At 50.4% G+C, this 26,156-nt stretch overlaps 1 protein-coding gene across 3 annotated transcripts in view; it reads left to right on the forward strand.

Annotated features, from left to right (window-relative positions):
* Positions 1 to 15,338: 15,338 nt before the first annotated feature.
* Positions 15,339 to 26,156, forward strand: part of ADAMTS10 (ADAM metallopeptidase with thrombospondin type 1 motif 10) — a 45,402-nt gene continuing 34,584 nt past the window's right edge. For all 3 annotated transcript variants that reach the window (XM_065652449.1, XM_065652451.1, XM_065652450.1), the window contains exon 1: positions 15,339 to 15,552. The gene's annotated coding sequence lies outside the window, so the exon portion shown is untranslated. The remainder of the gene's footprint in view (positions 15,553 to 26,156) is intronic.

Below are 26,156 nucleotides of genomic sequence, written 5' to 3' on the forward strand. Positions count from 1 at the left end.
CTCTGCGGGGCTGCCTGGGTTGGCTCACGCGCTGCTGGTGTTCGATCTGGAAGAGAGAAGCAAAATTCTTCACCGACGCATCATTTTGCAAAAAAGTGTAATTGGAATTCTGACTTTGCCTAGAGGTTCTTCAGCCCTGAGCTACCTGTAGGATGACTTCAAACATCTCATGGAGAGCAGCAGTGGGGACATTCATACCCTCAGGCAGAGAATCCCACAGTGATTTCTCTATCCTGCCCTGAATGGGGCTAGAAAGTATAAGTAAAGATCCATCTGATCTTCATTTAAAAATCTGAAGCAATAAAAAATGCACTGAATCCTACAGTGAATTGTTCCAATGGTTAATTACTTTCACTATTAAAAGTGTGCTTCTTGCATACATCCCAAAGTTTTTAGCTTTGACTTCCTACCATTTTCTCTCCAGTCTTGTTCACAATAAAAGGAAATTCTTTTTCCTGTCTGAATAAATTAGTTTTACCATGAGAGTCTATAAGGCAAAATCCTTAAATGGAATAAGACTAAAACATTAAATGTCTGAAAAACTTTTAAATACACATTTGCACCAAGCACAACAAAAGAAGGTAAAGATAAACCCAAGTGCTTCTGGGCAGACATTAACCATCAGTTGACAGGAAGAAGAAGAAACCTTCCTCTAATTGTCTCTTGAAAAAATTTATGGATTTTTCCCCACAATACCTGACTCTGGCTGGTATGTGAATTGGCTGATACTCTGATCCCGTTTGGCGGCTCCTATTTCTACATGATGCACGTGCTCCGGAGAAAGCCGGAGCTCAGATGTGGCCAGCCATCACCGCAAGGTCACTTTAATCCCGCTGGCTCCGTTGAGCTGCAGCGTGGAAATGTTACCAGACCCCCTGTGCAGAGCAGCCTAAAAGCAGAAACAAACCTACCGCCGAGCTGCTGCAGCACCAGCTCGCACTGGGAGTCCAGCGAGAAACGGCACTTTGCTGCCTGAGTCACTGCAGACCTCCTCCTGCCAAAGAGCTGTAGGTCTTGTATCGAATCAGCTAAAATTCCACCCAATTTCCGGTGATTAGTGGAAACATGATCGTATTCGAAGGGTCTCATTTGTTCCCTGGAGCCCGATCTTTGATTCCGTCATTGCGCAGATGCTGACCCCCAAAACATCAGAGTGTTTGTCTCCATCTGCGCGTCCCGCAAATGCGTCACTTGCCTTCAGAGTAAAGAAAACACTGATTCTTCGGCCAGTGCGCTGGGTATTTCATAGAGTCACAGAATCATTTTGGTTGGAAAAGCCCCTCAAGACCACGGAGTCCAACCGTTCCCCCAGCCCTGGCACTGCCCCGTGTCCTGAGAACCTCATGTCCGTCTGTCCAACCCCTCCAGGGATGGTGACTCCAGCACTGCCCTGGGCAGCCTGTCCCAATGCCCCACAGCCCTTTGGGGAAGAAATTGTTCCCCACATCCAACCTCAACCTCCCCTGGCGCAACTTGAGGCCGTTTCCTCTGGTCCTGGCGCTTGTTCCTGGGGAGCAGAGCCCGACCCCCCTGGCTCCAAGCTCCTTTGAGGCAGGTCAGAGATCAGAAGGTCTCCCCTCAGCTCCTGTTCTCCAGCTGAACCCCCAGCTCCCTCAGCCGCTCCCATCACCCTTGTGCTCCAGCCCCCCACCAGCTCCGTTCCCTGCTCTCAACTCGCTCCAGCACCTCAAGGCCTTTCTTGTGAGGGGACCAAAACTGACCCCAGGATTCGAGGTTTGGCCTCCTCAGTGCCCTGATTCTTCCCAACATAACTCTCATTTCTGAACATGACAGGAGAAGTCGCTGCCCGCTGGGTTGTGTCCGCTGCGCTGTGCCAGATGTGGCCTCTGCTCTCGCGCAGTGGCTGGAGCTGTGCCTGGGCTGCTGGTCGCCCGGCTCCGTCTCACCCCGTTTGCCACAGCCCTCTCGGGAGCCCAGAGCCCGGGCTGCCTCCTGCCAACCTCCGGCACCGCTGGAGATGGGAAGGGGTTGGCTGGATATGTGCTCTGTATCAGCAGGAACTGGACAGGGATCAGGAGAAACCGTTCTGCTGTGTGCACCCTGCTCTGCTCAGCCTACAACAGCAAAGAGCCACTGGGAGATGGATTAATGGCAACCAGACTTTTCTCTGCCTATTTGTTTGTTGTCTTCATTAAGCCCAGAAATGGCCCTGATGAGAACAGGAAGGGAGAGCAGGCTCCGGCGAGGAGGCGTTTGAGCCGAGGCAGGAAACCACAACAGGAAGCCGTCGGTGGCGTTTGCAGCTTGGGTGCGGGACCAGCATAAACCGTATCAGGCACAGCATAAATAAGCCTGAACTGTGAAGCCCTTTTCATCAAATTCATCAAATGAAGCAAAGTAGGGTCTTGGCAGACCTGCCAGACTGGGACACAGAGGGCAAATGAGTCAGTGCTTGGAACCCAAATGTCCTGATACCTTGATGCCTCCAGGCATCAAAGCAGCCCAGACACTGGGCAGGCATATCCAGGCTCAGCTCCTTAGATGTGACAACAGCCGGGTCATCCCAACCTCCGCCTGGTCCCAGGGGAGGGCAGGTCCCAGGACGGTGGGTTGAGGGCTGTGGGGAGTAAGGGTTGCAGCTCTTGGTTCCGACTGCAGAGTCAGGCTCGTGAGTCACGTTCACAAGTCAAGGAAGAGGAGGCGCTGAGTGGGCAGTGGAAGGTTGACGGCCTTCTTCGTGTGTTACTAATTTCCGCTCGCTACCTGGGATAAACAGCGATTAGGTACAAGGATGCTGCACCCAAACATGCTGATTCCCTTGTCTGGAAAGCCCATGGCCAGAAGATCACAGCAAATGGAACATGTTTGACAATTGTTCAGACAGGTGAAAGTGAGATGGCAGAAGCCATTGATCACCACTGAGCTCCCTCAAGGTTTCCAGCTGCCTACACAGGCAGTGCTGTTATAAACAGACTGGTTTTCCTTTCCAAGCACAGGGCAGTGGGTCAAGAAGAATCAGAGGTTGGTGCAGGCTATGCGACCCATTTCATACACGCCTTGCTGCCACAAATGAACCCTGCTAGAAAGGGACCCTTATTAGAAAAAACTCCTGAGTCCCCAGCCGTGAGGGAAAGTCACCTCCTGAAGTCTGAGAGCAGATTTAAACAGGAGGATGTATAGCCCCTCTAAAGCTTTTGCTTTAAAAACGTTTGTCCTGCCATCCTGGCTCTTTCTATCGTCTGTACACCAGCCCAGAGTCATCTGGGTGTAGCTAAGCTCAGCTTCCAAACTCCAGCTCTGTCCCTTAACACCACTCCTGGGTGGACACTGATCCAGCCTCAACAGACCTGTGAAAACCTCATAGAACTTTGTTTTCCGGCGCTGCATAATGCAGATGAAAATGAGAATTGATTTAATAGATTGCTTTTATAAACATTGCAAACTGGTGCCTGGAAGAAGCTGTGCAAGGGACCCTCTACCACTATTAATTTCAAGTAACAAGACCTGATTTTTCCAGCACCTGTTTAATCTCTGTCCCTTGGGCTGTAGTGACTCAGACACCGGGTGTTTCTGTTCACTTTGGGCGCTTACCCTCAGTTAGAAACAGCATTTGGGGAGAACAACGGTAAAACCAGGGCTCTTGTGATAATGGCCATGTTTGCAAGTTGGCGTTACGATGTGAAGATGCACTGAAAAAAGCAACACCCACGTAAAAAGCATTCGGATCTGCGCACCGTGACACACAGGAAAGCCAGGCAGGAAACTATTGAGATGTCAGTCAATCAGATCTATATATAGCCGGCCACTTGCTTTTACTTATATCAGACAAGAACTGTCAGGAACTGGTTTGATTTTATAATTTCTCAGAACAGCAGAACCACTTTGTGCAAATCCCGAGCCAGTCCCCGAGAGCAGCAGGGTGCGCCGATGAAAATATTTTCCAATGAAAAATGAGGAGGCACTGACAAACTTTAGCATCCTGTCAGGACCGTGTTTTCTGTCTCATTGTCCTGGCGGCAATCATTCCTTCCAGCACAGCCCCGGGCTGGCCCTTTAAGGTGGCCGGGTCAGAGGAGGGACCTGCCTGGGGGTGGGAACCGTGTGATGGGGATAAAGGGGCTCAGGTGGGGTGCGTGCCGTGGAGGTGGAGCTGCTGCCCGGGTTTGTGTTGGCAACGTGGGCAGGGGTTGTTAACCATTCTTTAAAAGGTGTTTAACTGGGGAGAGGTGGCTGGAAGCAGGATCTGCCGTGGTGAGCGTGCCTGTGGTCAGCCTGGTTGATGGGGTCTCCAGAGAGCCAGGAATCCATATTTAAAGTAAATCAATAAGGGGAGGGGGTGTGTGTTAGAACTAGGTGAATGAGACAGGTAAACTGAGGCAGGCATTGGATAGTCTGTAAACCCTGTGGTACCCGACCAGTGGGGAACAGGGGAGGGAATTTGTGGCTGGGATTTGGGAGGGATATAAACAAGGGCTATTATATTGTCAAGATGATAGTTACCTGTGCTCTGAGCTCTCCAGGAGGGGCTGCGGAAGCTCCGCTGGTCCCCAGGGAGGAGTGAGGCTGGGCCTGCTGAGCAGAGGCTGTTACAGAACACAAGTGTCGGCAGGATTCAGAGGCTGGAGCAGGGCGTGAGGTGCAGAGTCGTGGCAGAAAGCGGAGCGAGTCTCCGGCTTCCCTCCGTACCTGTACACGGACCTTTTGGGCTCCCCAGGGCCGCAGAGGAGCAGCTGTCCCCCGGCCCTTCCCCTGAGGCCCCTTCTGTTGTTCCCAATTTGATCTGAGAATTAGATTTACAATGGAGAGCCTGGTTGAAGATGTGAAGGGCTGAAAAATGTCTGCAGTGTGCAAGTTCCCTTTCCAAGTCATTCTTCCCAGGAATAGCTGGCACTGTGCAAGAGGATGAACTGAAGGGCTGATTCCTGGAGCTTTTTTTTAAAATCTGAAATAACAAAAGACTTGACGTGCTGCTTAGTTCAAAGAAAAAACCTGAAAAACTTAACTTTGGATTGGCCTGGCTACATTCTTCTAATTGTTCTTGATTAATGTTTAATTTTTATTTATGCACTCCACAGCAGCTCTTCCCAAGATTTCCTCATGAGCATTCCTGGCTGTAACCGCTTTCCTAACCTCCCTGCTGGCTGCTCATTAAAACCTCAGCTACTCAACCATTTATTAACACTTGAACTATGTGTGAGTGGGAGTTCATGAAAGTGTGAGCCCATTTATGTTTGTGCTCATAAACAGTGTGCCTTTTCGTTGCATGTGAAGATAATAATCTTTTCAGCTTCTCAGGGAGTATTACTGACTCAGTCCTGCCTGAAATGGTTCTGTTTACAGAAACTCCACAGAAAAACCTGCCTGATTTCCCCTAAGGACCTTGTCTGCTCTTGCTGGCCTCGAAGCAAGCAGGTAAGTCCAAACTGCCCCTCCACTGCCTGCGGATCCCAGGCCAGGTGCAGAAACACTTCATGTACCTCCCGCTTTGAAGTGGAACACGGGAGCTGTTTGGCCCCGGGGACAGTCCACAGTCCTTTTTGGAAGGAAAAATGTAGAACTCCACACTTGCAAGGCCCACAGAGGGACCTGGCGCTCCTGTGATGCGCTTGGTGTGGAGGTTGCTAACAGTGACAGGACAGTACCAGACACGGGCTTTGAGAAAAGCTGGTGCCGTGGATCGGTGCCCCTGTTCTCCCTTCTAAATCCTTGCCCAGAGACCTGGTGCCACCACATCACAGTATTACTGGAGACCAAAACCAGAAGGGAAGGTCCTGCTTCGGTGTGTGTGGCCTTGGTCTTATGGTACATGTGTGCTAGAAGCAGCCAGCGCCGACCCAGTGCCTTGGGTCCCCTTGGCTCCGTTAGAACGTGTGTTCCCGCGAGCCAGCACCCTTGCTTGCAGTTACAGTTCACGGGGGCACCCGCTGCTCACAGCCCCCGCTGCAGAGCCAGCCTGACACTCGTACCTGTGCCCAGAGCCTCGGAAGCTGTCACCTCTGCTCCCATCTTGCAGCTCTCGGATCTTTCCTTCTTGCTGCTCTGAACCTGCCCGAGCGGGCAAGGGTGCTCGTCCTTCTCCAAAAGGGAGAAACGGTGCAACAGAGCACGGAAAATCGATGACATGCTTGTTTGGTACAGTCAGATGGCAATAAAGGCCTGAGCTCATTCATATCCTGCTGGGGGCTTGTTTTCCCTCTGTGCTTATTTGTCAAATGCTAATGAGCGGAAGCAATTTGCTCCTCGAGCTTTGAGATCAGGAGGGGGCTGGGGAGGGAAAGGCCACCTGCATGGGGGCCTGCTAGGTACAACTATCTGCCTTTTATGTTCCAGCCGTTGTTTTAACGGCTGGGATGGCCTTGTTCCCAGAAAGCAGCTTTCTGGTGTTAACCCTGCTTCCTCAGAGTTTTTCACTGATAGCTGTGAGCCTGCAATGCAGATGCCGCAGGGGCAGCATGAAGCGGAGCTTGGTGCTTCTCGCAGGAGCCTGGGGCAGATATTTCTGCCATGCCCTAGCAAGGGAGTTAAATAGGCAGCGCGGGCTTCCAGCAGCCAGAGCACAGTGAGAATATTGCAGCAGGAAGCACCGGTGGGTCTCTGAAACATGCAGATGGTGTGTTAGTACTTCTGGATTAATGCAGGTGAATTGTACGCATGAGCACGTTTCCTATTTGCACATAGTCATGCCTGTGGTGTATCACATGCTCTTTCTAGTGGGGTGCACCCGTCTCTTACTAAAGCCTTGTTGTCTGGCTATACTTTGCTTTGACTGTGGATGGGAAGACACAACCAAGCACCCAGGGAGAGCAGCACAGAGCAATGCAAGCGGCTGCTCTTAGTCTGCTTTGCGCTGGTCATCACAGGTAACAGCTGACCACTATAGATGGTTTGGCTAAATACTTGGCTCTTTCCCTAAATAAAAGGGTATTGATTCTTTATCTTGTGCTTATTTTCCATTAAAAGACCCCTGGGCAAATGTTTACCCTCCACAGTAGCCTGGCAGACCTTGATCAATCAGAACATAAAGAATCATCTTTTTCCTAAAATGCTGCGATGAGAGGCACAGAAGATTGAACTGAATGTGATTCTTTGTTTAAACTCAAGCTGACATTAATATTTCAGGAACATTCAGTGATGTAGACAGGCACAAGTCCCCTGACCCCCACACAGAGCAGAGCTTTGCCGGAGGCTTCAGAGGCTGGATTAGTGTGGGAACAGAGACCTGAGTTTTGGTGCCACTTGGAGCTGCCTGGTTTGTTGTATTATTTTCTCACAAGCCAGTGTCTCTTGGAACAGGGGGTGTTGGGGTCCCCGAGCAGGGTGACACAGCTGTGTGATGGAGGAAAGCAAAGTCACTGTGTCCCCTAAGGCTCAGCTGTTGCATGTGGGTTTGGTTTGGAAGGCTGTGAAAACACCCTGCTGAGCCTTTGTAGAGCCACTGAAAACACTCCTGGCTCCAGACCCATTGATCCTCAACAACTTTTAATTAGGATCTAACGTACATAGTTAAACACAGTTAGGTGCAGTTTCCTGCCTGATATCCCTGAGTGCTCTTGTGGTCCGATAACTCAGCTCTGGGTCATCAGGTGTAAACAAATGTCAAGCTGGAGCTGGTGTTGAAACTAACCCAGAAGAGCACAATCCTCTGGGTTTTGGGTCTAGCAGATGGTTTCATGGAGCCAATGACAGAAGACTGCAGTAACTTATGCATAAATTGGAGGACCAGGGCTCTGGTTTTTGGTTCTTTCTGCCTGGTCTCCCCGCATTACCATGTGAAGGGCTTTTGCTGAAATCACTTAGCACACAATACCAGGGGCCTAGAGCTTGACTCCAACCAGTACAGAGATTTTGGGGAGTGGCAAGCTGCAGAAAGGTTAAATTAGACACTTATGGGAGGGATTGATGGTCTGCGTGTGGCTTGGGTCCATTCATTGGCTCTGCGATGAGTAGTGTGGGTGCAGCGAAGGTGACACGGGGCTTTGAGTCGCATCGCTGTGAGAGCACTGGCTGTGATGCATCTTGCTGGAAATAAGTTTATTATGTCCTGCACTGGCTCGGGTCCTTCTCTGGAAGGACCGAAACCTGCTGAGCAGCGTCAATGCTGCTCTGAACAACGTGCCCCCCTCCCTGCTCTGGGTGGTGAAGTGGCTGACAACTCTATTTCCAACCACAAAATGATGGCTTTGTGGTTTGTTATTTTTTTTTTTTTTTTACATAAACATCTGCATCTGTGCTTTACCACTTAAAAATAAATGTAACTGGTGAGCTTAAAGTTTAGCAGCATTTATTTTTTTGCAATGCCTAGAATCTCCCTGGAAGATCGCAGCCACCGTCTGCACTGCATAGGGGTGTGCAGTTCTTGTCCTGAAAAGCCCAGGAAGAAGAAAAAGTGGAGGAGGAAGAGTAGCTAGAGGCAGATTGAGGAGGGGAGGACTGTGGTGTGTGCAGTTCAGTCAGGTCAGCTGTAGAGCTCCATATTCTTCGGCGTACAGGGCTCTGCAGCCCCTGGGCTGTGATGCCTTCCTGACGGGCGCTGACTTTTTGTGCTGTGCTTGGTGGGCTGCTGGGTCACCAGCTCTACCAGGGGAGAAACAAGCTGTCTAGAGGTAACACTGTTCCCGCAGTTTTAAAAAATACAAAATAAAATACATACCACCCATGTGGTTCGGTACCAGTTGCACCTCGGTGCTATTGAGATTACTTGTTTCAGTAGGTGATTTGATGCTAGAAGTGTTGGAAACGTTGCAAGTTCAGGAGAGAGCAATAAAAGCTGTGAAAGGCCTGACTGGACTGATCAGTGAGCACATGAATGCAGTACGCACATTAGTAGTTGACCAAGGGTGACAGGGAAAAATTTGGCAGCAAGGTAGAAGCATCTAAAGAGTATGATCATCTTTCAGAGAGGAAAAGCTGGTTTGGATGTGCTGATAAGATGATATGGCGGATAAAGGAGAAGATATTAATCAGTGGAAAGTAAGTCTGGTTATCAAGAAACATTTCCTAACAAGAAGATTCATCAGGATGTGGAACATGGGGAAATAGTGGAAGTCCCATTGCTAGTCACTCGAGACCGGATCAGAAAATGCACTGTAGGGAATAATCCTCTACAGGCAGGAAGAAACTGGGATGAGCTAATAGGACTTTCCCATATCTAATTTCTGCAATTCCGAGTTCCATTAGGGAAAATAATACTTTCAATTTCTTTCTCTGGCCAATGTAATTTCCAGTTCAGCTAATGTTCTGTGGAAAACTGAAAAACACTGGATGCAGAAGTATTTTGCTTCTGCTGTTGACATTTTTGGTGGCCTTTTGTTGAACATCAGTGTCTGAAATGAGGATATGTGTGGATTCTGAATGCTGCTGTGGCTCCTGCCCTTGCTTCTTTAGGACATCCTATCCCAGGAGCACCAGCAAACTTTTCAGAGACGTGGGCCCCTCCTCAAGAGGAAAACTGATGATGAAAAGTTGAAAATACAAAAACTGCAAATATATTAGGAAGTGTAACCTTACAGATTAGTTTGTTTATCCCCCCGCTAGCAAAGGAACCTTCCGCCTGATCCCCTCTCCAGTTCTGCCTGTGTGATGGGATTCCTTTGCGTCCCTGGGCGTTTCTTCCATAGCCTAATAGATGTACCCGTTAGGAAAGGTTTTCTGAGGTTTAATCTCAACTTTCCTTCGTTCCAGTTTATTCCGTAACACCACGGACTGTGCTTGAATTGATGGGACTTGGAGTCGTGCCTGTTTGCACAGCAAAGCACAGAGCAGTAACAGATGAAATGACAAAGAAATTAAGGGAAGTAAATGCGAGTTTGCCAGAGGCCTCTGTTTTTCAGTGTATTTGCTGTTATATTTGTCAGTAGGAAATCTCTGAAGTCCTTCTGGAGTATCTGGAGCATTATTCAGCAGGTGCCAGGTATCCTAAGTCGTCCTATGTTGCCGCTGGGGCTCGCAGGCAGTTCAGAGAGAAATTTCCAGAGGAGACAAGTTTTGATGCCGTGTCCAGAGGTCAAGGGAAGGGAATGGCTGGCCCTGAATATTGGACTATAAGCCATCATTTCAACATCTCCTGACCTATCTAAATCTTCAAAAAGAATATGGTGCCCCCTAATTTAAACCTTTTTTTTTCTTGAACCAATGGAGTAATTGATAGAAAAGCTCGAGTGGTCTTGTGATTAATTAATCTGAGACTATTCATGCCAACGTTTCAGAGGATCCCCACTAAATCCTGATGCTACTGGGGTGTGCAGGAAGGTATGAGCCGAGGAACAAAGCGGCCATGTCATGTAAGAGCTGCCGAAGATACCGACGGCAAAAAAAAGCGCCTCTTACCTGGTTTGCGGGTGGGCAGGCTGTCTCGTCGGGGCTTCCTTACGGCAATTTTGAAGAAAGAACAGGACGAAGGGGGAAAATGTTCTTCGGCGAGTGAGAAATGTGTCGATTTTGGAAGGCAGGAGAGGAACGGGCAGCACCATCCAGTGAGCTGTCTGGCATTTGCTAACCTCCGTTTACTGGTTTCTTTGAAATGTGACCTGTTTCCTTGTTGCACAGGAAAGAAAAGAAGAGAAAATAAAAGCTGTGTGGCTCTGAAGAGCTCTGAGACCTTCTCAGTGCCAGGAAATGGGTCTTCTATGGAAGAAAACAAATCAGAGGAAGGTGGTGAGAGCTGCTGTTGTTTAAAAAATAGTACAATTATTAGGAAAAAGTTCTTCCCAGAAAGGGTTTTTGGGCACTGGAACAGGCTGCCCAGGGCAGTGGTGGAGTCACCATCCCTGGAGGGTTGGACAGACAGAGATGAGGCTCTCAGGACATGGGGCAGCGTTGGGGTTGGGGGAACGGTTGGACTCGATCTTGAGGGGCTTTTCCAACCAAAATGATTCGAAGAAGGGCCCTCTGTGTAGGGCTGCTTGGGAGCTGTGGTTTGTGATGGTCAGGACCTCAGCTCAGCAACCCAAGAAGCTTCTCCATGTTGTTGTGGTTTTTTTTCCCTGCCCTGCTTTCTGGGCAGCAATTTGTTGTGCCAGAACAGCCATAACACCAAGAGCTGGGTGGGAACCGCCAACACCAGTCCCACCAGACAGTGCTTGTTTCTGGCAGGGTTTGCAGCTGCTCCTCAGGGACATCTCTCCCGTTCTAGAAAGTGTGTGTGTTTAGTTCTCCCATTGCCCCCCGACAGCTCATTGACCTGGAAGAGATGGGTAAAGGCTCAGAGTTCGGTGCCAGCCCTTGGTGACTGGGCAGAAAGGCTGTAGCACCACAGTTTGTTTCTGCTGAATGCAAAGAGGTGCCCCAAAGAGGTGGGTGGGGAATCCCAAAGTGTTTTGTTGTTGCAGGCAGAAGAAGTTGGGACCAGGGCCCTGATTGTGGCAGGTTGAGTTTGCTGATATCCAAGACTGATTGGAATAAAAACATATAGTAATAGGGTTAGATATGCAAATATCTTTGAGCGTTACTCAACTGTATGACATCTCATTGCCAAATCCCCCTGGAGGAGCCCTTTGACGTTCTGACGTGGAGCTGTAGGTGATGTTTACTCAGAAATCCATATTAAAGGTTTTTCCAAGGACAAGGCGAGATCCTAAGATAGAAGGAATGAGTCACTTGGGCAGTTTGCAAGGGTGAAAATGCAGCATCCCAACACACCCAACCCTGGAGCGCAAGCTCTTGGTCCTGAGCCCTCAGCAAGGCTCACCTGCACTTTTGTCTTTTGCCAAAAATCCCCAAGTTTAGGCAATGTACAATGGTCTTGGCAATTGCTTTTTGACGGCTGTGCTTTCAAAGCCAGCAGTGGCTCTTTCAAGCCGGAGTTACAAGTTTAGGAGACACCAACCCAATTGTATCGAACACCTGGGTTTAATTAAACTGAGTTTTACTGTTGGGCAATTAGTTTGCATGTCTCCACACTAGTGGAAAAAACAAAAACATTTGTTTACAGCTGGGTTTACTTGCAGACCCTCAACCTGCAATATTTGGGCTACAAACAAAGCAGCGTAGTTTGTTTATTACAGCAGTAGCTAAAAGACTGAATGGAGTGTTGTTGTGTTACAGTACAACCATAAAAAGGATTATTCTGTGGCCAAGCAGCGAGTCCCAACATGGACTTGGGGCCAGGCTGTGATGTAGAGGCAGAGCTGGGAAATTTGCCCAGGCCCTGCAGCATAGACATGGCAAAAAAAAGAGAATTTCTTTAATTTTATGTACAAAGTGGTTATACAAAATTACCTCGTTAGGGCTCGGCATCATTCACTATATATTTTAATGGCAAGGAGGATGGAGTTTGCAGCCTTACGAGCCTTTAAATGAGCCTTGACCTGGGTGTCGTGGTGTTGCAGCTGGGCACGCTGGATGCGTTTGAGCACCGGCCAGCACCACCGGGAACGAACGGTGCCAAGTTTTGTCTGGAAGCGTTGAACTTTGTGCTTCCCCAGGGTTCCATGCGCCATCCCCGCAGGGTTTCTACCAGCCTGGTGCTGAGCCTGGAGCTCGCCGCATCCCGGTGTGCTGGATCCCGGCGTAGCCTCTGCCACGCGTAGCCACAGGAGGGTGCAGTGTCACCGGCTGCAGAGCTTTGGGGACACGGACCTGGTGCTGTGCTGAGCACGGGGCTCCGCTCCATCCCAGGAGGGAGAGGATTTCTAGTGTCTCCTGGAAATGCATCCTCATCTCATCCCAGAAAGACAGGAAGCATCTGGCTGACACTGTTTGATGTAGGAGGTGAATTGTAGTGACTGTTCGTTCCCCATGAAACCCTGCGAGTGTCTGGTCCTTTTACCTTTCCCCATTTTCTGGACTCTTGTGCGGATGATGGAGACCTTGGTTTGGGAGGGTTTATACAGCTCTGAGGTGGCTCCACCACCCTTTCAGAGATGCGTCCAGACTGGAGTCAGACCTAGTTTTTGAGCCAAAGAGTTTGCATGGCCTGGTACAAATAAGAGAGTGTCCAGTTACTGTGTTTGGGTACAGCGCTGGCCCCAGGCACAGACTTTGTTTAAAAGACATATAGATGAGGTTCTTAGGGACATGGTTTAGTGCCAGAGTTAATGGTTGGACTTGATGATCTTGAGGGTCTCTTCCAACCAAAATGATCTATGATTCTGTGATTGTGTGTCCTTGTATATCGGGAGTCTATCACACCATATTTACCATCAGGAGGGACTGGAGACATCAGGGAAAAGCAAATTTCACTGGGAAGGGCCAGGGACAGACATGCACAGAGCCGCTCCGTGCTGGGCAGGGAAGATGAATTCCTGCAGCCTCCCTCTTCATTACACACCGAGTGTGTTTGGAGACAAGCTTCAGCAGACAGAGAGCCCCTGGTATGGCACTAGGCCATGCTTTCAGCAATTAAGTAAGCGGCACCATTCAATTAAACCCCAAATACTTTGTTTAGCTGCTCTTTTAAGTGTGTGCTTTGGGGGCTCAGACAATGGCCAGCATGGCCTGGGGAGGAAGGGAACCGCTCTTTCCACCCAGCCAGGGAACTGGCCAAAAACCCAGTGAGCGCAGTCCCTTTGAACTCAGTTTTAAAATGGAGAGCCAGGCTTTTCTAGTCTGAATGCCTGCAAGGAAGAGCGGCCCTTGCTTTGGGATGCTCTGGGGGCCAGGAACTCCCACCATCAGGCATGTCTTTTTGGGAGAAAAGGATCTTTTCCCTTGTTTTCTGAGGGCTGTTAGGATGCACGTGCCTACCGGGCAATGCCAGATATTTGAGGTCCCTCCTGGGTATCTCCTGCTCAGGTCATGCTGCTGCTCCCTCTGAGGAGTGGAGTTCGGAGGGCTTCAATTTGGGTTTACACGAAGCCATGGAAGAAAATGAGTTATGGCTGTTAAATGCAAAGATACGTCTTCTGGCTTGCACTTAGTTTACTGATAGCAGAGGATGTAGGAGAGTATATATCGCAAAAAGTACCACGGCTTCTTGCTTTTTTTCCTAATCCTTCTTCTCAGCATCCCATGGCCAGCATCCCTTTAGGACACAGTGCTGGTGAGGTATTTGTGGCTTTTCCTTCCTCCGTTCCCGTCTGCCGGTCGGACGGTTACAGCCCCGTGCCGGGTCAGCCTGGCTGGCACCCAGGACCGTTGCCAGGAGCCCGGGCTGTGCTGGGCTGCCCAGCGCCGGAGCGGCGGGTTCGGAGATGTCCAGGCCTGGAGGGGCCACGGCAGGACACGCAGGCTGGGGGTGGCTGTCCTGATCCATGCTATGCTTCACAGACCCTCCAGCCCCTTCCTGAGCCTTGCCTTGCAAACTTATCTTCAGGGAGCTTGCTCAGAGGCTTAGCTTATCTCTTCCCCCAGCAATTTTTCACCCCCTTACTTGTCATTCAAATCCTTTTAGACTAAAAGGCTCCTTGGGGGTGGTTTTGGGGTCTGTGTGTCCCCAGAGATGGGCTCAGGCTGGGTCTGCACTGCCTGCTGCCGTCCTTTCCCCGCATCCTTCCCCAGGACAATTCGGAGCCGTCCATTTTTATAACATTTGTAGAATTGCCAGGTAATTCTCTCTTTAAATTCTCTCCTCACCAAGGCTTACATATTCAACTTTCTAATCTCAAAGACGAATGATTTCAGAAGGAAGAAGGAAATGAGCTCCTGCCCTTTATTGTTGCTTATTGTTTAATGTGTCCTGAGAGGGCTTTGTTTTTAAACAAGCAGTATTTTATTATTTGCAGTGTTTACTCTTTGCTTCAGAAATATATTGTCCTCTGTGGGACACTCCACGGTGGCAGCAGAAGAGAAGTGACGGCACCACAAGAGCCAGCGGGGCGAAAATGATGTAACTCGGGAAGGAAGGGGCTTTGTAAAACATTAGCAAATTCTTGAGGGCTTTTTCAAAGACTTTAAAGCCAATACCTAACACTAGCGTAGAGCGCAGCTGCTTTTAAGGCCATTTCATCAGACCAACTTTTTGAAAGCATTTTGAAGACGATGGTTAAAATGAAGGATGGGGGTGGTGTTTGTTGGGAGGAAAACAAAAAATATCCTGGTTTGTTTTGTCTTTTTTTTTTTCCTGCTACTATCAGCATGACCTTTTTTGCTTTATCGCATTTATTGGGATATTTTCTCGCTTTTATGGGGATGTTTTCTCATCCCAGGAGCCGCCTGCATCGCCCCCGGGCTCTGCCTGCGCCAGGGCTGCCGGGGGAAGATCTGCCTGCTCGGAAACGCTGAGCTTTTTAGTTTTATACCCTTGCAGGCGAGACCTGCCTTCTGCACTGATGTCAGCACTCAGGGCGGGACTTTTATTGCCTTGTGGGTTTGGGGATTTTTTTTTTTTTGGATAATCCTGGCAAAATTCCTGAGCAAAGTTTTTTTTTTTTTTGAGCAGCCCCTATACATGCTGCCTCCGAGCCGCTCTCTTATTACTGCTCACTTCCTGAAAGGAGACTTTTTAGCAAAGCCTCGCGCTCCAGTGCTGCCCGGGTCTGACAGAAGAAGGTTATTGAGGAAGGCGACATAAACCCTCAGCCTGGAAACTTTCTGACACACGCAGGACGAACGGGAGAGAGAAGCTTTTGGCTGCTGCTGGGAAAAAGAAAAAAAAAAAAAAGCTTAAGGAGTTAAAAGGGGAAAAAGAAGAAAGAAGGGAAAACACTGGAAAAGGTAAAACACTCTTTAAAATAATTTTTCCAGAGAAATCTCTTTGAGGTTGGAGTGGGGTGGTCTGGGGTGGAGGGAACACGAATGTTCTTTGAAATCAGAACCGTCTCCCTGGAGAAGGAATGAGCCCGAAGAGCATTGCACGCTGGAAAAACATTTATGAGAATGAAAACCATGTTCACCCTTCTCCAACATTCAGAGTTTCCATAAAAACGCAGGGTTGTGTTTCAAAGTGTCTGCAGACGGCAGGAGCGGGGCAGCTGCGCTCGCGCTCTCTCCCTCGCCTCCCCCATCCCCACGCCGCTCGGCTCCTTTTTTTATTGCTTTAACCCATCTGATCGCGTGTTTGCTGCTCTAAAATATAATTCTCTTAATGCAGAGCCGCCGTGGGCGAAACTCGCAATTGCAGAAAGCAACAGCTGTAATCTCTGTTGCAGAATTCTGTGTTCCTTGCTGTCTTCATTCCTGAGAATAAACACACGCTGCGCTCCCTCTCCCTCTTTCCCCGTCTCGCTCCATCTTCAGGAGCTGCCAATGGCTCTTTTCCTCCCGTACGATGTGGTCAGAGGATTATAAACCGTCTGCCCTGAAAAACTTGCGATGTCCTTAACTTCATGTGCATCACCAGGCATTTGGCCCTCTTGCACTAGTCATATATTGCCTTGCTCTGATTATGTTTTAAGTTGTTTTTTTTTTTTTAAAAAAAAAAAATCAATCCTTCAGAACATGTTATTTTAAACATCAAAGTAAATATTAGTGATGGTGAAATGCCAGAAGATTATCTCATTAGAGCTGAAGGAGCTGTGCTATAAATAGAAAGGAGTTTATAAAATAACCTTGGCAAATATCTTCCAGAGGCAAAGAATCACCCGAAGGGCTGCGTGGAGCTGGTGGGAGCCGCGTTCGGGGCAGGTTCCCCGCCAGCCCTGGCTGTGCAGCAAAACTTAACATTTCACACGGAGCCTTGTTTTTTGGGGACTTTTTTTGGCCAAGCGTACACGGGGACATAAACTTCAGGGGCCGCTTGTTTCCCTGTTTCAGGCCACACCAATACCCATGTTGGCTGGAGATAGCTCGGCCACACCAGAGATCTGTTTCTGATTCTGTTCATTAACATTCTCGTTAGCAGAGCTCACGTGGAGACAGCGCGCGATCTAGCACATGATGAGTGAGAGCAGGGAGATTTTTTTTTTTGAAGTCTTTTGTTGGTTTCTGGTCTCCCCCCGTGCTACAGATGGCAGAAGGGGAAACGCTTTGGGCGCCCAGGTAACTGCAGCCGGCGCTGGCGTGTTCGCTCCGCTCGCCATAACCTGGTCCGGGCTAGTCTGAAATGTCTCCGTGAGGCTTCCTCGGGTTCTTGGGAGGTTGTTCCAGTGTCATGAAGTTTCTCCATATATGGAACATGCCGAGTGCTCCAGTTGCTCCATCCTTGGCTTCCCGTTGTTCCCGCTTCGCCCCACGGCAGCGCCGTCTCCTTGCCTTCTCCTCCTTAGATCCCTAAAATCTCCCGCACTCGCCTCCGGGTGCGTTGCCCTGGTTGGGTGGATGGGAACGGTCCTGTCATCTCCTGTAAATCATGCTTTTCCCAGATAAGACTCGGGGGGGCTGAGCTGTTTCGTTTGGCAGAGGAAGATCCCGATAACAGGACTGAGCGATGGGGTGAAGCGTTGCCCTCGGGGAAGGTGTTGCCTGCTCAACATAAACAGTGTCTGCTCCTCATGCCAAAGGCCTTTTAAGTACCAAACCTGTAATGTGAGAGGCCCTGTTATCGCTGGTGGCTCAAGACCACCCAGAAACTCTTATGGGGAGGAGTAAGATGATTATCATCGCGTGAAACCCTGGTCCAGAGGCACTGCGGGCTCAGCTGCCCAGAGGAGCAGCTCCATGGAGGGTTTTTCAGCACAGGTTGCATCAGGCCCACCCAGGGGATGATTCTGTTCAAGCACTTATCTAAAGCTTATCTGAAACCCCCAACTCCAAAACCCACTTTTCTTGCCAAGTTTCCAGCTATTAGTTCATTCTAAGCCTGAAACACTGCAGGATGTGTTTGTCACGTCCTGTCCTGCCTAGATCTCAAGTTAACACAAATTAACTTAAAAACAAACAGAATTTGAACCAAATTTGTCAAGTTTTCAGAAACAATTCGTTAGTGATTGGGATGATGTCAGCTCAGATGTGCTGGAGATATGCAAGTCAAAAAGATCTTCCCTTGACCTCACCACCATAGGAAATGTTTGTAGGGCGAGTAGTTGCAAACATTTCCTGGGAATCTATAAGCAGGTCAGATCTCATGCCGCGGTTGGGGAGTGAGAAACATGGAAAACCACCAGCCTGGATGCAGACTCATTTTTCAATGCTGAAGGAAGTTTTAAAGGGACACCATCAAAGCAAATTTTCCCATCTTGGTTACTGTGAGTGCCTCCAAGTCTGCAACCACTTCAAGAATTTGGAGATTCTCCACTGAGAAACTCTGCCAAAATATTTTAGCTCCATCTGACTTGAGTGGAGCGATGTCAGTGGCATATGTGAAGCGCAGGGTCTTTGTCCGGCTGTTCCATTGCTGCTCTCACCTTCTCCCAGGTCGTGAAAAGAATGCCTGGAGTATGTCACGTCTGACAATTCAGTATATTTACACACCCGTTTAGCATCCCAACCTACCATTATTGCTATTGTGTATCTTGCTCTTCCATCGTAGCTTAATTTTTAAAGGGAAAATGCCTTAAGAGGAATCTATTCCTGTGTGGGTCTGCAAATCCTTCTGAGCTCAAACATCCATTAATGTTGGTTCCAGCTGAGCTGAGCTCATGGGTGATATCCTGGCCTCCTGCTTTAGGAGTTGTGCCACTGACCTCAGCAGGACCAAGGCTGCACCCTGAAGTGGCTTTGGTCAAAACCACAGAGCAATGAGTTCAGTCTTATCGGGGTTAGAGGCTCTTCATTCCCTGGCCATGAAGGAAAGCAGTTCCTCCATGGCTGGGCTCAGAGAAAAGTATTTGATGGCCTTTGGGCTGCAGCTTCCTCATTAGGAAGCCACACGTGCTTGCAAGTTGCTGTATTTTCTGTCACACCCTGCCATACCCCATCAAATCCAAACCATCTGGGCCATGTGTTTCCCTGAACAGAGAACCTGCAGGGAGAGAAAAAGGGCCCGTAAACCCTGCACAGCAGATCTGACGGAGCTCGCTGAAGGGAGCCGGAGCCTGGAAACCATCTGCAGATCTTCCAGATCTGTAGGGGCTGGAGGGCGTCCACAGCCCGATGCCGTCTGCAAGACTTCATCTTCATCCCCCGCGCTTTTGCACAGGCTGTTGCCAAGTCAGTTCTCCGCTTGCCTGGGTTTGCCCTGCTGGGAAACGGAGCCAGTAGCATTCACCTGCTTGCGGGGACAGCAGCAGAAGCTGGGCTGTGTGGAGGCTGTGTGTTCGTGCTCTCGGTGCCCTGGCAGGCTGGTTGCTGCCTATACTCTGCAGAAGGGAATTCTCCATCCCAAGGCACTGGAAGCACAGAGCCAACAAGCACTGAGGAAGGTAGAGCAGAGCAGGATGAGCCGCCTCTCTGGCCAGCCAGGGGTCCTTGCCCTTTCTCTGTGTCACCATGATGTCTGAAAGGACATGTTTGTGATTTCCTGGAAGGACAACATGGTCCAAATTGATTTGCTGCTTTAGGGTCCTGCTCCACAGCTCACTGCGATTCCTCCAAGCCACTTCCCCTGAGTCAGCTTGGGTTTTGTGATCCAAACCTGATCTAATGTCAAAGTTAACCCTGTTCTGGGAGTGGGGTGGGACCAGAGATCCCCTCAAGTCCCTTCCAGCCTCAGTTACTCTTTGGTCCAGTCTGGCAGGACCAGGCAGTGCTGCGGATCCCCTGCCCAGGACTGTGGTGCTGTGGGTGCAGCCTTAGATGCTGCTGTGCCGTGGTGGGGGTAGAAGATGCTGCTGGCCTCTCTGCTCACTGCAGGTCCAATGGTGCTTCTCAGAGCCTTTCTGGGTAACAGGAGTCACCCAGATGCTTTTCTTGGGAAGCTCAGTGGGGCTTTCTTTGTCTCTCCAGCTTCAGCATATGAGCCTGTGCTGTATCGTGGATGCACGTGCTGTGGCAGGCGATGAGAGTGGCTGCAGTGGCTGTAGACCAGACACGTCTTTGTTGGAGCGTCCCAGCACAGGTACAGAACTGCAGATGTGCGATTTATGGCCCTGCCCTAAGGCCATGTTGAAGAAGGGGTCAGATCTAGCGTGCCACGCTCAGCGTGTGAGCTGTGACAGGTCTTTGTCAGGTATAATTGTGTAGAACTGTATAAAACCTGCTCCTGCCTGAGCCGGGACAAACAGCAGATCCCTTTCTCAGAGCAGATCCCTCCAGGAGAGGGTGGTTCTGCAGGTGAGCGGAGCTCAGCGTTGGCACAGGTGGGTGTTTGTCTTTACGCAGCCCCAGGGCTCAGTGCCTCGTGTTGCTGCATTGTGTAAGCACAAGGACTGCAGATGGCTGGTGCAGCATCTGCTTCCCTGCCTGCTCGGAGCCGTGAGTGCTCCTGGCCTTCCCGAGAGCCGGGGACACTGTCCCGGCATCCCAAGCACAGCTGAGATGTTCCTCGCTCCATGCTGGTGCAGCGGGAGCTTTAGGAGGACAGGCAGGGAGATGCAGGAGATCTGGATTCTCTCTTGGCGGTGCTGAGCCCTGCAGAGAGAAGGGGTAGTTTTGTGAAGGCAGGAGGCAGTCACACAGACATGGGGATGCCAGTTATGAAAACGGTATTTGTGCATGTATCCAGAGGTACTGATGGTGCGTGATGGCACACGGAGGAGCGTGTGGGTACCAAACGCAGACATGCCTGTGGGTAGTGAGCATCCTCATACAGCTAGAAATCATAGAACCATTTTGGTTGGAAAAGACCTTTTAAGATCATCAAGTCCAACCATTAACCCAACACTGCCAAGTCCATCGCTAAGCCATGTCCCTAAGAACCTCCTCTAGCACGTGTCCTCATGCACAGCTGCACACAAACAGCTGCAGCCATGGTCTGCATGCGTGTGGATGGCGTGTGCGTGTTCACACACATGGTGCATGTGTGTAGTTGGCAGGGGCACCGCATGGTAGGTGAGATGCACTTTCTTTTACCGCCCGTTCGGTTGTCTTTTGAATTCTGCTGTTTTGTGCATGGCTGGAGCCAGCAAGGAGAGTGGTGGCAGGAGGCCAGCAAGTCTGGGTCACATGGAGCGGCTCCAAACTATTGCATAAGTCCCGTCTGAAAGTGGACCTGCTTGGTGGAGCCATCTCCTTAAAGCAAAAGAAGGCTGAGGGCAGCAGCACTGCGTGCCCGGTGGTCACATCTGGCTGAAGGTGGCTGGTCTAGCAGCCACGTTTGGGCTCAGCCCTGGGGTTCGCGCTGCCCCGTGCCCAACACTCCTCCCTGGTGATGATGATACGAGCTGGCGCTTCTCTCACGCTTTCCTGTTGAGGACCTCCGAGCGTTTTACCACACTTGGAGAAATGTAATGACCCCGGCATTCCAGATAGGGCCAGATCCTTATGTAACACAGAGATAGGATTTCCAGAAAGCAAAGCAGTCGGTGTCAGAGCGAGGCCAGTGCTCCCAGCCCTCTGCTCGCATGCCCTCACTTTGTCATGGGTTTCTTTTGCCCCTTTGTGGGTGAAATTAAAGATCGCGCTGGATTCTGGAGAGGAGAAAGGGTACAGTCCTTTCCTCACTAAGATTGCACTGAATACATTTGACTGTAAAACAATTCTTATGTTTTTGTTGTTTTTTTTTTTTAAAGAACTACTCCCACACAGTACTGGAGCGAGCCCAGAGCCGTGTGAAGCTCGCTCGTACAAAGGGATAGAGGGTGCGCCCGGCTGCAGCGCAGCCTGAGCCGGGGGCTGGAGCGCTGGGGACCCCAAGGGGACGTTCCCGGCTCACCCGGGCTGGTACCAGGTGCTGGCAGAGGGACGGGGACCCGGGCTCAGGCCCCTCACCTCGGGTTCAGACCGGCAGCATCAGTCTGCATTGCCCACGTTGCTGGTGAGTGTTGGATTTTATTTTAACAGTGCGAAAGCAGCATCTTGGCTCTGGACAAACTCTGAATTTGACCCCACAGTCACTGGGCTAGGTGTCTGCAAAGAACTGCGCTTGGGCTGGGATGAAACAGCCCTTACAAGCAAGGCGTCGTAGGTCCCTTCTCAGCAAGAAAGGGAAAGGCAAAAGCCCTTGACTTTCCTCCAGCGTGGGCTTGATAGAGGGATCAGCCAGAGGGATGGCGAGTGGATCCTAAAGGGTTGCTGTAGCGCAGTGTAGGCAGGAACCGTCCCGTGGCTTGGAGCTGCTGTTTTCTGGTGAACAGCGACAGCTACGTGTTTCTAATTCTTTGCTTGCCGTGCCCCCAGAGGGGCCAGGCTTGGAGCAGCAAAGCAGATTAAGGTTCAAGCTCTTGTTTTCAGTTCTGCAGACCTGTGACTTTAACCCATTTTTTGCATTCTGCAGCCGATGCTCCTGGCAGTGAGCTGCTGATTAGTTAATGCTGATGGTGGCTTTCTGAGTGTCCCTTTGTTAGAGCAGCCTGAGCTGAAACCAGGACAGTTCCTGTAGAACACACAGAGGATTTATCCTTCTGCCTTGTGGCAGTATTTGGGAACTAGGTTTCAACCAAGGGTTTACAGCCCAAACTTGTGGTGACAGCAGGTGAGAAGGGGGCTGTTTTTTTCAGAAAAAAGGTGATTTTAGGATCGGCATCCATGAGCTCCGGGCACTGTGAGGTTTGCCGTGTGGCCACCGTGGGCAGCTGTGACAACAGGCAGCAGGTCAGAGCCCAGTGTGCGGGGCAGGGGTGTTGGTGCAGGTGCTGGGAAACACGGCAATGCTGCAGCCAAACGCCTCTCCACGCATTGGCATGGCCAGAAAGCATCAATCTCAGCACCCTGCGGTCCCCGTGGCACTTAGCTTGGTTTGCAAGGAAAATAAGGCCCATGGAGCAAGCCACGTTTGCAGCTCTTCCCCCTGATGGTAACATTTGAACTGGTCGGACAATGTCAAGTTGGAATGGGTGGATGGAGGAGCAGGAATCTCTGCGCTGCTGTGTTTGCAGGGGCTGCAGAGCTGCTGTCCCGTGGGGTCGGGGGTGAAGCTGCCAAGCTGTGGGGCACGGCATCACGATAACCTGCTGTGGTCAACAAGTGCCAGTACCCAGTTCTATAGAAGAATGTAGTAACCATGAGGGCTGGTGACTTTTATTCATTCGTTAATGCTGTTGCTAATAGCACAGCCCAGAAAGGCTGGCTGTGGTGAAGCGGCCCCACTGTCCCTGCTGTCCCCGCTGTCCCCGCTCACAGGTGCTGCATGTCAGGAAGGTGTCAGTGGAAGGGCCTGGGGGGTATTTCCTCCTATCGGGGAAAGCTGGAAGAAGAAATCTGTGTTTGTATTTATTTCTCTCTCTCTCTCAAAAAAAAAAAAAAAAAAAAAAAAAAGGAAAAGGACACCTGAGCTCATAATTTGCAAAAGTTGGATGAGAAACCTGGAAGCCACTGGGTCCTGCATCTTTAAAAGCAGTTAAATTCCTTTTCTCTGCACTAGGAGGCACCTTGAACCTTCCTCTTGGCCCCGAGCAGAGCCCATCTGCTTCCTATTACCTTCCCATAAAGCTGCCTCCCCGGCCAAAAAGCCAGGCTTTCAGGGAATTCTGTCTGCAGCCCTGATGTTGAAATTAGTAACAGTTGTCATCTGTTTTTTTCCTTTTTTTTCCTTTTTGCTTTATTCCAGCTTAAATTTTAAACCCCCTCCCCAGCCTCCCCTTTCTCACATGTTTTTGGGGTGGGGAGAGGTGACCTCAAAGCCGCCCCTGCGGTGTCACCGGCATCCCTCGTCCCCGGCTCCGGGTTCACCTTGGCGCGGGGAGCAGGAGCGTCGGCCGCTCGCGGGGCGCCTGCCAAGGACAACGAATTCCTCGGGAAAGAGCAAATCGGAACCGGCCCAAGCGAGGGAGGCACGAGACCGGCGAGGTCACCCCGTGGCCCCTCCGTCCTGGCGTCCCCACCGCCCCCCGCGCGGGCTCCCCGGTCGCTGCCGCTTAGGAAGCAAAATCTGAAAAGTGAGGTTATGGAAAACTTCATACGTATTGGAGTGGCCGCGGAGCCCACGCTCCTCCAGCGCTTTCCTCCTTGTTCCGGGTCCTTCTCTTGCAGCGTTCGGGCTCGGCGGGGTCTCGGCGGTGAAATGCCGCTGGGAAGGGGCCACGTTTTCCTTGCTGTGTGCGGGGAGGAATCGAAGCCGAGCCCTTCCCCCCAGCCCGGCTTACGGGGAATTTTGCAGCTGTAGTTCCTGATTTGTGCTGATCTAAAGTGCCTCCTTCCCCTAAGGTTGGGATTTTGGCACCTTGATGCCTGCAGCTCCCTCCCAGCCCCTTCTCCGGGAGATGCTGAGAGGGCAGCATGAGACGAGGGCACCAGTTGTGACAGCTCAGGGTCACAGAGAGGTGGAGGAAGGACGGGAAATAACGACAGCCTTGAGGAAGTGGGTTCAACAGCTGGAAAACAAGAAAAATTAGGAGTGTGAAGCCCAGGAGAAAATACACTTCAGCTGAGCAGCTTTCTGTCCGCAGACCTTGGAGCCGTGACAGGATTTAAAAGCTGGAATCTCGAGCTTTAATAGATGCTGAAAAATGCTGACTTAGGAGAGGGGCCGCAGCACGCCCGGCTTTCATTTCACCTTCTCCCTTTTCCAGTGCCCGTCCCGCGGCGCCGGGGGAGCAGCACAGGGCAGCCCGCGGCATCCCTGGCCCTGCGGTGGCCCTGGCTCTGTCGCCCCTGCGCCAGCCGGGGGTGACGCTGCAGAGGATGCTGTCATCAGCTGGGCACGACCTCACGGACCCACGGCGCTGATCTCTTGCGGTGGAAAAGGGCAGAAGAATTCCTGCCCAGCCCTCTTGCCTCTGCTGCCTGCTTCCCTTTACCGGTCACGGGACAGCAGAGCAGCCCAAGATGAGATTTAGGTAATTTTTCCCGCATGGGGCAGTTTATTCTCACAGTTGCCGATGGCGTGCGCAGTCCTTGAGGGGCCATCGTGGGTGTTGTGTCCGGGCTTTGCAGAAACCAATTTGCAGGTGGCACCAGGTGTGACTGGCGAGACCAGCCCAAGGCCTCGCTGCTGGTCTTTGGCTGGTTTTAACTGTAAATGAACAGTTAAAAACCTTAACATTTAAGCTATGGAACTCCCAAGTTGTGATTTAAAGATGCGTGATTAATCCTCCCAACGTTTCTGTCTAGTAGGGAAAAGCCATTAACTTATTTAGATTAATTATTGGGGCAAGAATTGTCTCTCTGCTTTCTTCTTGTATCTCATCTGTATAGCCTCTGGCCTGTGATAGGTGTTATTCCAAGCCCCCACAGCACAAATAACATTAACTGCGTAGTAAAGATGGGAAAACAGAAGTAGAAATAAATCGCAGGCTCCCCTGAGGACGTGAGGTGAGCGTGGCAAAGCCAAGGAGGATCCGGGCTCTGCCCTGTGCTCTAGCCAGTCATTAGTCTTTGCTATTTAAAACACACAAAAGCAGAGCGAGGCGAGGGTTAATGACATTATTCCGGATGTTTCCTTACTGGGATGAGGAGCACACACATGCCATGGCTGTTGACACCTTTGCAAAGAGCAGCATCCTCCAGTCTCCAGCCCAGGCTCATCTTCTCGGGCATCCGTCCTGCCTTTCCCCACGTGTCCCAGTGCTGAGGTCAGGGTTCAGTACGTATTTATCTGTCACCTTTGCAGGAACGTTTGCGTTTCGCTGCGGGGCTGCTGTCGAGCAGACCACGGCTCTTCAGATATTTGGGATTCTCCGGGCGGTAGTTAGGTATGTGCCGCATTCATCGTACACGTCATCTCATCGCTGGATAGAAACAAAAACCACAGGCTTTATGCAACTCTCCAGCACTATATGAGCTCTGTGTAATTGCCTCAGACTGAGTGGTAATGATCTGCAAGCCAAAAATCTTTCACTGGAGCAATTAGCAAATCATTTTAAATACCAAATACAATTGGAATCTCACGATCCAGTTGTGGATGGAGCTGAGGGTGAGAGTGAGTTCACTGAATGGGTTCTTTGTTTTCCATCACTTTTTCAGGTTTAGCCGACACACTCTGAGAGCAAGTGCTCATCTCTCAGGGCAGTGACAGTCATTAAAGTGTATTTTAAAACCAGGGAAACTGGAGTAGAGAGGATTTCTAGGTTGCTGCTCACTGCCACCGTGCTAATGCTTTTATTCCCTGCTGTCCTTTGAGAGCTCAGGTCACTGAGAGCAGGTCACTCTTCAGTCTGCGCTTCCTCACGGGCGTTGCCACAGGACAAAGGGTTCCCATTTATTCTGAGCTCCTTTCCTCAGCTATAAGGTACATATCAGCCCTTCAGTGTCCCCAGGAGAGCACCCGGGTGTGCAGTGTCCCCATAGCAGGACAACGTGGCTTTCCAGTGTTGTGAACTGATGTGCTTAATTGCATTTGCTTCCCATCCTTTCCTCTTTCTTTTTCTTCCTTCCTTTCTTTTCTTCCTTTCTTTTCTTCCTTTCCATCTTCTCGAAGATCAGGCTTTCCTCATTCACCCTCCACACCATTTTCTCCCTTGTGTCTC

Source organism: Caloenas nicobarica, chromosome 27, assembly GCF_036013445.1.
Source record: "Caloenas nicobarica isolate bCalNic1 chromosome 27, bCalNic1.hap1, whole genome shotgun sequence".
Taxonomy (NCBI): Eukaryota; Metazoa; Chordata; class Aves; order Columbiformes; family Columbidae; genus Caloenas; species Caloenas nicobarica.